The sequence below is a fragment of the Manacus vitellinus genome, unplaced genomic scaffold (genome assembly GCF_001715985.3).
Source record: "Manacus vitellinus isolate BGI_N305 unplaced genomic scaffold, ASM171598v3 scaffold_32_pilon, whole genome shotgun sequence".
In the NCBI taxonomy this organism is placed as follows: Eukaryota; Metazoa; Chordata; class Aves; order Passeriformes; family Pipridae; genus Manacus; species Manacus vitellinus.
Window position 1 is genome coordinate 6648431 of NW_021940460.1, and position 14199 is coordinate 6662629.

General features: G+C 52.5%; 1 protein-coding gene across 2 annotated transcripts in view; it reads right to left on the reverse strand.

Moving 5' to 3' along the window:
• SMG6 (SMG6 nonsense mediated mRNA decay factor) overlaps positions 1-14199 on the reverse strand; it is a 108690-nt gene that overhangs the window by 65188 nt on the left and 29303 nt on the right. The window lies entirely within an intron of this gene.

A 14199-nucleotide genomic window follows, 5' to 3' on the forward strand; every position in this document is an offset into this window, starting at 1 on the left:
AAAAGTGAAATCCATGCCCCTCTCCCAGTAAATCCCAGGGTCTTCACTGAATGCCTGCAGGCCTGAACTGCTGCCTCACCTCCTGCTCCAGCACCCACTTGGTCCCTCCAGCCTCCCTGACCAATGGCAGTGGCACCCTGAGTCCCCCAGCACCAGGACACCCTGCCAAGAGGGGCACAGCCCAGCCACTCTGCCTACAGTGATGCTTACCTAACACTTTCCATTGTAAGACCCTGGTTTCAGTTCCTAAGAACTTTGCCAAACTTTAACCATTTAGGCTGCAATCCTTCATGCCAAAAGCTTTCTTCGAGCTGAATTTATTGGGAAAATTTCAACTACAAAGGTTCAGCCATTTGCCAGAATGAGGTTAGGGAAAATACATTGTTCTTCTGAAGTTAAAAATTCTTTGACCATTTCAGCAAAATCCCTAGCACCTTCACACTTCGGAGCAGGAACCAGAAGTTTGGCAGGGGATGGCGGCAGTGTCGGGGTGTGCCTTCTGCCACCTCCATCCTGCTTTGCCAAGGTGGGGGCCTATGGAAATCTAGGTGCTCATTATCAGACACCTCTCACGTGCCACTCCAACTGAAGCAGCAGCTGGTTTATCTGCTTGGATAGACAAGGGAAGAAAGAACCAAGCCAGGTGAGACACTGGAGAGGGAAAGGGAGGTACGAAAGGGGGCTGAAGTAGCACAAGGGAGGTGACAGCATAGCAGCCCTTCTCCACCCCCCTCACTGCTCTCCTGGCACCATCAGTGGCTGCTCTCCCCAGGAGGGTAACAGCTCCACACATCCAGCATTCCTGCCATGGCAGAGGCTTGTGTGGTGTAACTAGATTTACGTGCCAGTCGAGGATCCCAGATGCAGTCAGTCTGCTTCCATGGGGGAGCTCGCTTTTCTGAAATATATGGAAATTACACATCCAAAAAATGCTCAGAACACCAGACTTGGAGGCATCTATGCAGCTTCAAGTCAACTTCATCACACTTACTCATCATAAAGTTGTCGTAACAACACATCACTTTTTCTCCCCTCAAGGTACCACTTTCAGTGAACACAGAAAATTAACAGGCAGCAGAGACCCTCCTGCAGGGTGTTCTGATGTGCTGAAATGTGTATGTGTTCACTGCTGCAGGACAGAGCCATGGTTTGAGGATTAAGATGGAGAACTTGATGCCTTCTTTGCCTTGGTCCTGAACTTCCAGGGGGATCCAGAAGCCCCCTTAAGCCCTCCCTTCCAATGCACAGTCAGTATTTGTGTGTTACTCACTTGTTGACTGGCCATAGTGATACAGAGAGGATGGATTTTGCAGACACTGGGCAACTCTGCTTTGAGTAGGATCAAAGGCAGTTCCTTAAGGATTATATTTTCAGGAGAACTCCACCTCCTGCGTCTCAAGCTGAGCAGTCAAGGAGCTAGAAAACCTGGTATTTTCCTCAAGCTCAGTTTCCCATCGGTACCTGTTACAGGTACCAAGAAAAAAGACACCCAAATCCGAGATGTTTTAAGCACAAAACAGTGAGTTTACACTATCCAATTATTTGGACCTCAATCTTCTAGCTCTTCCTACGCTCCATGTGGCACTGAGCATGATGATAACACTTAATCAGCGACTTCTCTGTAAAACTCCCATGTGAGAGGAAAGGAATTTTACAAGCAAAAGGACTGTAACAAGAAAATTGAGCCTGGGATCTCTTTGCCATGTCATCGTCTTGTCTATCACAGGAGGCGTTATCTGTGTTACACCACCCCTCAAGTGCTGCTGAGCGCAGGCTTTGAGGCTGACTCTGTTTGGAAACAACCCCTCGCAACGCTCCTCACAAGGATACAGCCAGATTCACCCCCCAGACCTCTCGTAGTGACTGGGGGCTGTGGTCTTCTGTGGAAATTTGGAAAAAATTCTGCTCCGAGCGGTGCCATGCAAAGGGAGGTTCTCAGGCGTCAAGTGAGCAATTCCCTGTGGGAAGGGCTGCGACCACAGGCACAAACCCACAGCACGCAAAGAAACCATTCCAGGAAGTTTAACATCCGAGCCCCCCTATTAGAAAACATGATCTCAGTGCTCCAACAACTTACACGGAGCCGGAGCCTCAGGTCCCAAACCCCCGTGCAGACTGCGGCACGCGCGCGCTCACACCGGCTGTTGAGCCCCCGCCACGGCACTCAGGAACCAGAGAGCCTTAACCTTCTACATTCATTAACAAGCATAAGACATCACGGGTTTATGCCAAATTCCTCTTTCCCCCTGTGATTTGAGATAGGATTGGCATGACCACGACGTTCTCTGCAGCTACTGTTGCTGCAGCATTCCCAGCACGGCCATTTGGAGGGAAAGGCTGCGCTGGAGGGTGGTGGGCTCACCCTGGGGTGCCCCAGCACCCCTTTTGTTTGCTGCTGTGTCTCGTGCCAGGAGGACGTGAGGGAGCTGTGGGCTCCCATACAGCCAGCGCCGCTGTGTTTCCTGCAGAGATTTGAAAACCTGCTGCAGTTCCAAAGCGAGCTTCGATTTCACTGTGACCAGCAGCTCAGAGACTCATAGTTACTATACAGCCGAATAAAATATTTTTTCATAAATTTAACGCCAGCATGTCTGTGTTTGGAAACTTTGAAAATCCATGTTGTATGGTTTACTGCACTGGAAAAGGTGCCAACAGAGTTTCAAAGGAAGGGAAGTGTATAACTGTTTCCTTTCAAATGCATTTTCCAATGGGATCCATTGAGGGAAAAGGCTGGAACTAACTAAAACATTATTAAAAACTGTTATGAAAAGAGACAGAGAGATGGAAAAAGATAGACAAAAACTCCAATACACAGCCGAAAGGGAGGGAGGGAGACAGGCGGCAAGAAAGGGGATATGGGCAGAAAGACACTTTGGGTGGGGAAAATGGGGCGAGACGGGGAGTTTTAACTGGCAGTCGCCCTTCGTGGTTTCATATTGTTGCAGATCAATTGATCAGGATTTCAAGTGCTGCTGGCCCGGTGGCACAAGGCGAACCACAGAGTTGGCTGCAAGTGCAGCCCTTGCGAACTGCTGACCTTCAGTTTTCAAACCAAAAATATTCTTTGGGAAACGGTTACAATCAGGTTCCAGCCCGGGCTGCCAAGCAAAAAACAAGCACTACTAACCTGAAGTAACGCCCCGAGTAACTTACACCAAAGTAACAATCAAGACTAGTAACCTGAAGTAACTCCCTGGTGTGATTCAACCAGCAGCAACCGCGCGTGACATGTGTGCAGGGGCTTGGCTCTTCCGTCCTCCCCGAGTGGAGCGGGGAGTTCTCCAATCACTGACACCCTCCGTCGAGATGAGCATCGGCCCTCAGACCGCTCCTGCTCCGTGTTGGCCACGCTCAAGCTACTCTAACCAAGTCTATAAATACCAAACCAATTGGGTCCATATAGCGCGGTCACAGCCCGCTTCCAAAACCACCGCTCCAGCTCCAGGCACAGCCCTGGGTTTGCTGCCCTGCGAGCAAAGGGGGAACCAAAAGGGGTTCAAAACATACGTTTTGTCACAGGCTTCAGTGCCCCGGCCATCAGGAGGCTGCCAGGGTCGGGGTTGGATCTCTGTTGCTCTGCCAGGCTTCAAAGAGCCAGGCTGGGGGTGGGCAAAGCTCGGCGCGCGCGTGCCTGCAGAGCTCCAGGCCTGTGGTTCCACGGGGTGTAGTAACCCTGGGCTGTAGCACACATGTCGAGGGATGAGGGGAAAAAAATAAACAGACAGACAAAAGAATGAGGATGCTCTGCCAATTCCAATTGTGCAGCTTTTATTTTAAATGCTTATCAAGCTGAGAAAGAGCAGAGTTCTTGGAAAACAAGGTTTCCTTTCTTCCCATGCCAGTGTCAAACACCCTCAAGGACGGGTACAGCACAGGCGCTCGCTGCTGGCCGCCCTCTCTGCAGCCACCACCCGCCACCCGCATCAGAAAGGGCTTGCATAACTAATACCTCCTGGTGTTTCTGGTAAAATAGATCTCTGTGATTTTTTATATATATATATATATATAATATATATATATGTATATATATAATATTTTTTTATTAATCTCCAATCTGGCTGGGTTCAAATTATGGCCAATTACCCACCAACACTTCTCGCTAATAAAATAAATTTTTACGGGCCCTAATTACTGCTTTCGCTGAACCGCTCTACAGGAAGCCGGGAGGCTGCGGCTCTCCAGACGGCAGCAAGAACAGTAAAAGCTACAAGCGAAGGCACCCGCGAGTAAACGGCGAGTGACTCAGAGGAGACGGAGCCGGAGGGGCGGGCGGAGGGAGCGCTCGCGCGCCGGTCTTGGAAGCGTGAGACACGGCGGTCCGCGGAGCGCTGCGTGTGCCGTGAGCACGGCCGGCCGTCCAAGGTCCCCGTCATTCGCATGCACCCACTAACCTTGACGCAAGGCTTGTTCCTGGAGGACAGGAAGTGACCCAGGCCGCAGGGCGCTGCGCCGGGGAATGGTCTGCGGACGCGAGCCGGCGAGAAAATTATATCTGGAAAACGGCTTCTGCATCGAAAATCACACGGTGACAAGAGAAGAGTGTCGAGAGTCCGCCTCTCCATCTGCGGCTTGGGGGAGCAGCCTCGGAGAGGGGTCCGTCCCCCCCCGCGCTGGCAGAGGGGAGGCGGCTTCTCAGCCCAGCTCCCACCTTTGGTTCTCTGCGTTCCAAACACAGCTAAGGGAAGGAGACGGAAATAGCAGAAAAGTAGAAAATTCCTCTGAAAACGCAAAGTATCCAGCCTGCTCCCAACTGTGCACACACGTGCTCCTGCCTGCCAGCACAGCGCAGCCCCAAAGGGCTCCCCGAGCATGAAAAATGAGCAGGAACCCACTGGGTGACTGCAGCCCACAGCCCAGCTCACCCCTAACCCCACTGCTCTGCACGGAGCAGGGAGAGCAGAGCTGCTGCTCTCCATCAGGGAACACCCTCCGTGGCAGGAACCCACCAGCTCATGTGAGCTGGGGCTGCTGGAGCCCTTCAGAGCGGGGCTGCCACGCAGGTATCCCAGCTCAGCTGGGGAAACGCGGCTCTGCAAGATTGATTAATTTTTTTTTTTCCTTTCTTAAGCAGGATTACACTAATTTCCAAGGCCTAATGGAGTCCAGCTGTGATGGGGAGGCAACGACTCAGTAGTACAAAGACCTTTACACATTGGTGCAAACTTGTACAACGTTCAGCACACACACACACAAACACACACACAAAGCCCTATAAAAAGGATGCACTGCAGCAGGGTATTTTTAGTCTTGACAATACAGCCCTAAAAATACAACTTTGCTAATACATCACTACAGAAATATTCCCAGTGTCCATTCAGGAACGGTTTAAAACATTTATTTTTGTTTCCTTTTGCAATGGTCAGAGAGGAGGGAGAAAATAGAAACTCATTGATAAGAGGAAACGAGAGAGACATGAAAAATTGAAAACTACCTAAAAGCTCATGGAGAGGTTTATTTTATTAGTTCTTAATAAATATCTTGCAGATTTCCTCAGGAAATACACCAGATCACATGTAAAATAGTTTGGTACTGATGTCAACTGTGTCAGCATATGAAATCTATTAGGGTGAAGCCACAGCAGGGTGATCAGCGTGCTGAAAAACTGCACGGCACTGAGGCGAGGGGGGGCGGGGGGAATCTCACGGCCCTTCCAAATTCTTCGAGAGGTAAAAAAGTCAGCCAAGACGCAGAGAGAGAGAAAAAAAGATCCCACATCCTGCTTTGCGCTGCCAGCAATGTGAAGTGCCCAGAGATTAATTCTATGTCTGGCCTGGAAATGTGACTTTAAAGCATTGGAGGGAGCGGGGAGGAGGAGGAGGAGGAGGAGGAGGAGGAGGAGAGAGGAACGAGAAGGCCAGGCGAACCGGGACTGGCACCATGCCACCGACCCCCCTCCCATCCTTCCCAAGCCGTGTTTCAATGTAGACAGCAGTAAACCCCAACAGACGGCAGCTCCCGGGGCTGCCAGGGCCTCGCACCAGCTGGGGCGCGTCTCCCGCTCCCCGTGCAGATGGGCCCTGGAGCATCACTTCCGCTGCGCCTGCTTTTTAAAGCCACACGAGCCCATGTGGCCGCGTTTCCCCGCTCCCCGCCACGGCCCCGCGCACGGTTGGGGCCCCCTGGGCGGGACGAGCCCTGATCCCAGCACCAGGCATGAGGGTTGTCAGCCCTTGGCTCCTCGGGCCCCGTGCTGAAGGGTTTATGCTGTTCCCAAACCCTCCTTTGGCAGCCGCCGCCTCCTTCTCCATCCCTGTGCCATTACCCGGAGAGCAGGCTCTGCTTACGCAAGACGCCCCTGCTCCACTCCTGGGGCCGACAGAGAAGCACTGGGAGTTCACCCAGGCAGGGTCAGGGGACACACACATGCTCCTGGGAGGGAGGGGAGAAGGGGGAATGGAGAAACTCCACAGCCAAAGCCATCCCCACAGCGCATCTCCCATCCCATGATGATATGCTCCTGTCTGCCTCTCATCCCATCCCGCAGGCTGGAGGACCTGAGACCCTCAGGGACAGACAAATCACTCGTGCCCTCTGACTGTGACCTATGAGCCACCCCTACAGCCACGTTAAACCACAGCTATCACAAGCCACATCAACCAGCATTAAAAGTGACCCTTCCATTAGAGAAGGACCATGTACCTTCAGGGCTGTCCACCCAGCCAGGGTTAAACTGTCCTGGTCTATGAAGCTGGACTGAGCATCACATAGCCAGGGTGACTCCTGAAGGTCACACCAACCAAGTCCTCACCTTCCTCCTGACCATCACTGAGCACAGGCAGAGCCAGTGCTGTGCTGCCAAGAACCTGCTGCACAGCACACGCAGCCTGGGGCAGAAACCTCAATCAGGGAAAATAAAAGATCTCCACACATAAAGGTGTGTGGGGTCACCTCCTCACTGCAGATGCACTCGAAAGTAGAAACACAATCTTGGCTATGCTGCCATTCCTGATCTCAGCATTAAGGCAAGAGATCCCAACAAGATGCCAAGGGTACTTGCTCTCAGCTGAAGCCCCCCCAGCACCAGGCACATGATTCACTGAGGGGCTACAGCCTGAGAGAAGATGGAGGCAGGATGGAGCTGGCAGAGGACGAGCCCACTGGGCAGGCCTCAGGAGAAAGCTCCCTCACCGAGCTGGCAGGCTGCACTCAAACCTGCACAGGGCACGGGGCGGGCAGCCCTCCCTGCCTACACCTGGCAGGTTATAAAACAGCCCCGCAAGCTCAATCAGGAGTTTTACAACTTCACAAAGCACCATAATTAGCCTAATTATACAGTGTTCTCTCAGAGAATTAAACAGAAATACAGTAATTGACTCAGTGCTGCTCAGAAGCACAAGGAAATCAAAGGTGCAAGGCACATTAAAGAATCAGAAACATCTCTTCAAAAGCAAGAGGATTTCCTGTCATGCTGCAAACATCTAAAGCTTCACCAAAGCTGCTGCACCTGGTGTACCCCACTCTGACTCCCTAGCACCCCTCTTTCTCCACCACCAGAGCAGGGGTGATGCAGAACCCTGGGACAGCTGCCTCAGGCACCTCCTTTCTCATTTTACAGCAGGACAGATGGACACAGAGTGCCAATGCTCCATTTCCTGCCTTTCATTCTACACAGCAATGCTGCTTCTTCATTGAAATAGTGGGTTGGGTTTAGCATTCAAGAGCTGGCCATGCCTTAGTGGCACCACAGCAAAGTCCCTCCAGCCTGACCTTGCCTGTCACCGGCTCTGTCCTGACTTGCTGCTTGGGCTGCCGAAGCTTGGCTCCAAAGCAGACTCAAGCTTTGTGATTACAAATCATTTCCCCTCTATTTGTTGCCCTGAAATGAGATCTCGGTATCACCCTGCATTTGGTGGAACAGCTTCACAGGCAGATGTAAGGATGTGCTTGTGTGACCGGCAGACTGGGCAGAAGCCCCCAGCCAGCTCATCCTGCACTTGGGCTGGAGGGCAGGACTGGAGACTATGACACACTAGCAACACTCGGTTTTGCTGGAAACCTTTCCCTTCCCTGCCACAAAGCCCTGCTCAATCTTTTGCCTCCCAAGCCAACGTCTAGATTTCAGAAACCTGAACTGCCAGTGGAAATTCCCTGCAGCGCGCTGATTATTACATCTCCTGCTGGCACTTGTGGCAAGGGGAAAAAAAGTCACATGGCTTTCTGGACACACGTTTCACGAAGGAGTCTTGCATCAGAGGGCAGAAGCCAGCAGCCAGGAAAATAACTCCAATTACGGTAAATAAATCCCCAAATATGTGACAATCTGCCTTTTAAACAGGAAACAGAGGGGAATAAGCAAAGGAAGACTTTGGTCTAAACATTGCTGCCACCAGCCTCAAGAGCCCAAGAGGGAGACTCTGAAGACACGTCTGGGCCAGAATTATTTTACCTGAACTTTGCTGATGTGTCTCAAGTCCGAGACAGCTTCCTTCCCTGAAGGGAAAGGCGCCGACAGTTCCCAGCAACTGTGCCAACCTCCAACATTCCCAATGCCTCAAAGGAGAAACCCTGGAGGGTCAGCTGCCACCTCCGGACACGTACATGTCCCTCAGGAGGCTCAGCACAGGAAGTTGTGTGGCTCCTGAGATAAGCAATGCAGGTATCGCTCCCCACACCACATCAACCCTTCCTGCTGCTCACACATCCAAGGTCTGGGCTGTGTCTGGACACAGCTGGTAGCAGACATCACTTGACAACAGGTTAAGTGAAAAAGCCCTTTGCCCAGGCAGTGACATCGCAGAACCTGATAGCTCTAGAGAATCTCTGCAACACAGGCAGCACAGAGAAGGATGGACACCACCACCAGCCAGCTCTGCTCTGGGTTTCCTCTCCTGATTACAACTCAAACACAAAGCAAATATAAGCAGCAATGTGAAGGGAGAGGAAGGATGAATTAAACATCCAGTTCCTCAAAACTTAAGGCCTTAGGAAGTGTTATGGCTTAACACCACCTCGCTGACAGTACCGCCCAGTCTCACAGGGAAAGTCACACAGTGACTGCCAAGTGCAGCTGGAGACCTGAGTACAGACACCTCAGCCCACACTTGTATGATGACTGAAGCCCCAGCACCCAGAGAAAGCCAGTTACCAAACTGCTCAACTGCAGCGAGTGGGCTGTGTTTGCACTGCAAACCAAGTCCCCCGGGCAGCTGGAGGGACCTCAGGTTCTGCTCTCAACAGAGCACAGGGTTGCAGATGCTCAGCATCCCCACAACACAGCCCTGCAATGCGACATCTTCACTGATCTCCCCGTTGTGCCCAAAGCTGCCACAGCCCACAGCACTGCCTGCTCCAAGGTGCCAGCTGGACTTTGCTGAAGCACATATTTACCATGCAAAAAGGGGAATTAAGAGAAAAGGACTTGGTTCTGCTCCCCATACCAAGAAAGATCAAGGTGCTGCTGCTATGTACAGCCTGAGGTTTAAGAAGCTTTCCTTTGTGCCTAATTTTAAAGCTCCACCAAACCAAGGTAGCTACCCACAGCACTGCTTTATTTTTAAACTCAGGCAGATGCACTGGACTCTCTTGAGTTCGACTCCTGACACCTTTTGTCAGCTCCAACATGCAAGATGTGGTTACAGTTTCATGAAAAGACACCAAGAAGAAGCTGCTGCAGGTGATCAGTTGATGCTTCCTCTGAGCCCTTTCTGATGCTGCAGTGAACTCTTTGAGCAAAGCAGAGTCCAAGCAGCAGACACAAGACTGTGGCAACGGTCAGAGCTGAGGTTCTGCAGAGGGCAGAGACCATCAGCCCCTGCACCATCTCCAGGGATATTTTAAGGGTTCATGCTGTAGCTCTCAAGCCTGAGCAGCTGTAGTCAGCAAAGCAAAACCTGCTCTGTCCAGCACAGGGCTGTGAGCAGCAGCAGGATGGCAGTGGAGAAGGCTGCTGGTTACCACAGCACAGCCTGATCTCAGGGGGTCCTCAGGATCCTCCAGCCAGGCTGGGCGCTGAGCCTACATGGAAAAGGGGAAGTCCTGTACCTGCTTAGACACTGCAGATCCTTCGTTATGTCTATCAAGACTTGGGCAAGATCAGCACCTCGAGCTGGTGTAGACGTTCAAGGAGCAAGCAGGGCCACATGTATTAGGAAACCCTTGCAAAGGCTGCAGTCAGCATACACTTGCTGTGTGACACCAGCTCTCTGAGCCAGGCAAAGTACCTCCAACCTGGCAGCCTAGTATTGACCTACTGGACACTGCCCTGAGGACACCAGTGTGGCAGTGCAGAGGGGACAGGCACTGCCGTGAATCTGCTGCAGGGAGTGGGATGTGAAATCTCCTTTTCTGCATGAGCCTTTATGGTTTCCCAGCCAACACTACCTTGCACAGAGAACCCGACCATGTTCCACTCGAGAAGACACACCCAGAGGGCTGCGAAGCAAAGCCCAGCCTGCCCCTGCCACACTGGCTGCCCCCTGGTGCCCTCACATCCCACATGAGCACAGTCCCATTTCTAGAGTGCAAGCAGTGGGTTTTCCTCCTCATCCACTGGGCTCGGCAGAGCAGATGCCCTATACACTGGTCACCCTGCCCAAACCATCACTTTCCTCTGCTTGAAACACAAGACACTTTCCCAATCCTCAGCTAAAGCCGCGCACTTGGCCAGACCCTCTCTGTGCCTCTCTCTGTGCCCTGACTCTGCTCGGCCCCAGGGGGATGCAACTTCATTCCCTACATGTGCTGAGGATGCACATATGGCAGCCCCCTCCCCTCTCCACTTCCACCTAAGCCCGACCTCCTAACAACCTCCACACGGCACAACGCGACCGGCCTGAGAGTGCCAGAAGGCATCCAGGTGCTGCAGCCTGATGCTTCACACCCGCAGCCAGGCAAATTTGCTGGGATTTCCGGGAAGTGTCTCTAGGGTGCCCCGTGCTGCTGCACCCCCACTTTGGTGCGCGCTTGTTTGGAATGCGGGGCCGTCGGGAGGGGGGGTGGTGGAGAGGGGAAGTTATTCTGGTGGTGGCCTATGAATAACATCCAGTGATTTATAGGAAGTATAATCCAATAATACAGTAAAATAAAACAGTGTGTCTGAGATGGGTTTGATTCCAGGAATTATAAAACAAATTATTAAAGAGAGAGAGAAAGAAAAAAGCCTCAGAGAGGCCAGATCGAAGTAAATTGGGCACAGATGGGCTGGGAGGGGGTTTCTCTCCCTCCACTCACCGAGATGCCCCTGCCGCAAGCACGGCTTCAATTAGTCTTTTCAGAAACCAGAGTTTTATTTCCCTAAATTACAGAATTAAAAAAAAATTAAAATTCTTGGAGTGCTTGTGGTTGGGATAAAGGGATCCAAGCTTCCCTGTGAGTTGGTTGTGCAGATGGCTACCAAACTGTTAAACGGGCCACCCCACAATGCTCCCGCCCCAGCCACAGCCTGAGATAGCCCAAGACATTGGTGGTTACCTAGGTCCTGGTGTGGAAAGCTCCAGCAACTGCAAGTCTCAGCCATGTAGAGTGGCTGTCTCTCTCTGCCTCCCTCCCCTGGGTGGGCACTCCTTGCCTCGTGGGTTTGAGGTCTACAAGAAGCCTTTTCACACCTTGAGCACTCCTGACAGGAGACAGAAGGGTCAGTGGGACCCTCACTGGCTGCACAGTGTGTTCCTGCCCCGCTGGACAATGCAGGAACACTCCGTTTGATGCCGAACAGCAGGGGAAGCACTTCATGTGGGAATTCTTTGGCTTCCTCTCTCAGAGAAAACAACAGATCCAATTCATCTCCCAGGGTCTTCCCAGTGCTGCCCGGCTGCACAGGCAGCTGAGACCAGCTCCAGCGTGCCTGGTGCTGTCCCTGGGGATAAGCTGAGCTGCCTGCACCAGCCCAGGCCACAGGGCTCTGCCTGTGCTCACCTGAGCCCTGGCTGGGCAACCACTTCAGGGTTCAGGTAGCCACAGCAGTGACCTGCGTGGGAGGAGGATGTGAAATGCCACCACGTGCTGCTCACAGCTGGCTGGCTCTGAAACCAGTTCAAACACCTCAGTGCACCTCAAAAAAAGTCATCCTGTCAGAAGAGCACATGGTGACCTTGCACAGGTTGATTTATGAAAGAGTGTCAGTGGCTGGAAGCAGAGGTACAAAGAACATGCCACAACTGCCATACGGGGGTCGCACACCAGGATAGGGGCACCCCTGAGGGACCACAGCCAACCCACACCACAGTAAAAGAAAATAAGTAAAAAGCAAAGAGCAGCAGATACAAACCATCACACACAAGTCCCAACCTCCTGTGCTGCCTGTTGCCTCACTAAAGGAATTGAGGCAGACCTGGCACAATCCACACAAAAATGAGAGAAACTGAGGCTGAGATGGGTCAGGATTATGTTTTGTGTAAGTTTGAGGAAGAGGGAGGACAGGTGCTTATTAAAGCATTTCATTGCTCAGGTTTCCTTTTCCTTAATACCTGCATCTGTGCTTCAAAGTTTGTATTCAGGGGCTTAAAATTTTGCAGAAATCCCCCACATTGCAACTGTTTTGCCTGTGACACAAATGCCAGCACCACTGGATCCCAGCACCAGGGTTTCATTAGACACCAGACACAGGGAAACAAGCACATTTACAAGTTTCTCAGGAGTAACTGGGGCTCCAGAGACCTGAAAATACATGACAGGGGAGGGAGGGAGCAGCTATCCCTGAAGAGAACACCCCCTGACAGCAGGGAAGGGAGGTTCTTGGACCTCCCTCCCAGCCCCAGAGGGAACCCACGGATCTCTTCCTGCTACCGCGAGCTCGCAGCTGAAGGTCAGGCCTGTGCGATGGGAAGGACACAGACACGCTCTGATCCCAGATTTGCAGGAGGATTTCAGTAGGAGGAGATCTCTGGAGGCTGTTTGGTCCAACAGCAAAGTTAGATCCAGCGCTACAGAGCAGACACAGCCAAGCTCTGACTACGGCCGGCTCCCCAGTAACACTTCCTGGCAATCTGGGATGCAGGCAGGGTGGGACTGCTCCCTGTGCCCTGCCAGCCTCCCACAGGCTCACAGGGGCGGCTCAGCCCCCTCGCTCCTGCTGCTCTCCATGCTGCTGCAGCGCAGGGAGGTGACTCATGTGCTGGGAAATGGAAACCCGCACCTTCCCGACAGCGGTCCTGCCACATGCTCCAGCCAGGCCTCTGCCCACAGCAGCCCACATGCCGGGGAAGGAGCCAGCACCCCTGCTCCGTGCTGGGCATTCACCAATCTTCCAGCAAACATTCCTGCTTGCCTTCTAAACTCCCGACCCTTTGCTGTTTTGCTTTTTATTTCCATCTGCACCCAGCTCTTCCCAGTAATGCAGCACGGGCACTAAGCTCAACCTGTGCTGTCCCAGCACTTGGTATACGAGCACTCAGAGACCACCAGGGCATTTGCGCTGACAACAGGGTTTGCTTTGCCAACAATATTCCCAGCAATATTTCAGGGGCAACAGAGCAAGGAGTCCTCAGGGAAACCCCTGAGGGCACTTGGCCTCAGATGGCAGCCTCGGTGCCATCCGACCTGCAGGCATTCCACAAACACTGCCACCTGCTCTGCACACAGCCTGCAGTCCCCAGCAGGAACAGGTTTGCTTTCTCCAGAGATCCAAAAGCTGGGAGCAGCTGGCAGCTACCCACACAGGAGGCAGAAAACTCAGGGAACACCTATTTTTTGTGAGAAAAAAAGTGCTCCCTTTTTCACTCACACACATCCACAACTTGGGTATGGATGAAAGAGCACAGTCCAGTGCTCTGAGAGTTGGGATCACTTCCAGCTCTGCCACAGGGGTTTGCCATCCAGCCCAGACAAATCAATCTCTTCCTCTCCTCACCACCCACTCCTGTGTGCAGCACAGACACCACTGTTAATTCACCTACCAGGGGTATTATTAATATTACTAATATAATAATTACCGTCATGCAGAGGCATTTGCTTATAATCATAAAGCACTTTGCAGTTCAAAGATAAACACGCCGTCGCTGGCTGGCATCTGGCAGGCGGGAGGGCACGGTTGCCTCACCAGCAGGACTGACAGCTCCCCTGGAGCTTCCCCCAGGAGAGGAGGGTGCCTGCAAGGCAGGCACGGCACACGGGAGCCGCTTCCCAGCCCTCCGGCTGGTGCTGGTTCACTCCATCAGCTGACCCTGGCCACTAACCACCAGTCTGACAAGTGGCCAACTGGTTCACGAGGGAGAAATCTTCCAGCAGCAACTCTCTGGGGCTCAGCCTGATCACCCACACGGT